We start from the raw sequence: 1,013 nt of genomic DNA, 5'->3' as shown, positions 1-1,013 counted from the left end.
GTAGTAGTGAGCCAGATTGAAGAAGGCAGGTCAGACTCATGGTAGGTTTTCTCTTTGGCCTTACTACAAAAAAGTAGTAAGGGAAAAACAAGGAAATAAGGAATGAAAGAAGGGACTTGTGGGACCTGGCACTTGGCAGCATGCTGCAAATGGCCCCTATGAGGACTACAGAACTTCTGGGGCTACTAGGGGCAGTGCTTTGSAGGGAAAGCGTTGGACAACACTTCTCCATGCAATGAGAGACCTCAATTCAGAGGTCAGGAGTCCCATTTGCTGTAAAAATTGTGTGGGCTTTCATGTGGAGTGGAAGTTTTCTACTTCCCCTTCCTGCCACAGAAGAAAGCAGTTTGCATGGAGTGCAGATGATCGGTGGACAACGGAGATAACGCTGGCACCACCACTACTTGCCAGAATAGCCGTAACTGTAGCTCAGCGGGCCCTACAGATCCACTGGCTTCGAAGGGCCCTTGTGTCTGCACTCTGTGCAGTCCCTATGGGGGACTACAAAGGTCTTGCACCAGAAGTGTTTTCTCTGTCACCTTCAGTAGACTAAAAGCCATTACCAAAGAATGCCACTTGTTCTGATACTTCGACTCTGTTTAAACTTGTGGCTTTTTAAAGACTAGTTCAGCTTTCTTCCAGGACTTCTCTCTCCCTTGGACAGGAGTGCAGGCAGCACGACAGCTGAGCCCGTGGCACCAGTCCCAGCATGAGGATGCTCCGCTCCAGGCAGGAGGCTCCCAAGAAAAACACCGACTGCGGCGAGACGACGGGGCAACCCTACACGCAAGCACTGCTGTAGCGCTCCTGTGCGCGAGCTCAGCACAGCCGTTTCCGACAGAAAGCTTTGCTGTACCCACAAGCACCTTACAAGCACGTTCCGGTAGGCGATTCTAGGATTTCAGCTCCCCCCGTCTCCCGGTTTCCCCCCCAAAGTGCCGCTCCCATCCCCGGGCGATCGACGTGCAGGTCGCTCCCCTCCAGCCGGCCGGATTCAGCGCAGCCCGCGGCCG

The 1,013-nt window shown here is 53.7% G+C and overlaps 1 protein-coding gene across 1 annotated transcript in view; it reads left to right on the top strand.

Moving 5' to 3' along the window:
* Positions 1-353: 353 nt before the first annotated feature.
* S1PR3 (sphingosine-1-phosphate receptor 3) overlaps positions 354-1,013 on the top strand; it is an 8,957-nt gene continuing 8,297 nt past the window's right edge. The window contains exon 1 of the mRNA XM_085312636.1: positions 354-883. The gene's annotated coding sequence lies outside the window, so the exon portion shown is untranslated. The remainder of the gene's footprint in view (positions 884-1,013) is intronic.

The sequence above is a fragment of the Rhea americana genome, unplaced genomic scaffold (genome assembly GCF_003343005.1).
Source record: "Rhea americana isolate MKP2758 unplaced genomic scaffold, rheAme1 scaffold_11, whole genome shotgun sequence".
NCBI lineage: Eukaryota > Metazoa > Chordata > Aves > Rheiformes > Rheidae > Rhea > Rhea americana.
Note: the sequence above shows the minus strand (reverse complement) of the source record. Positions and strands in the feature narration are given on the sequence as shown.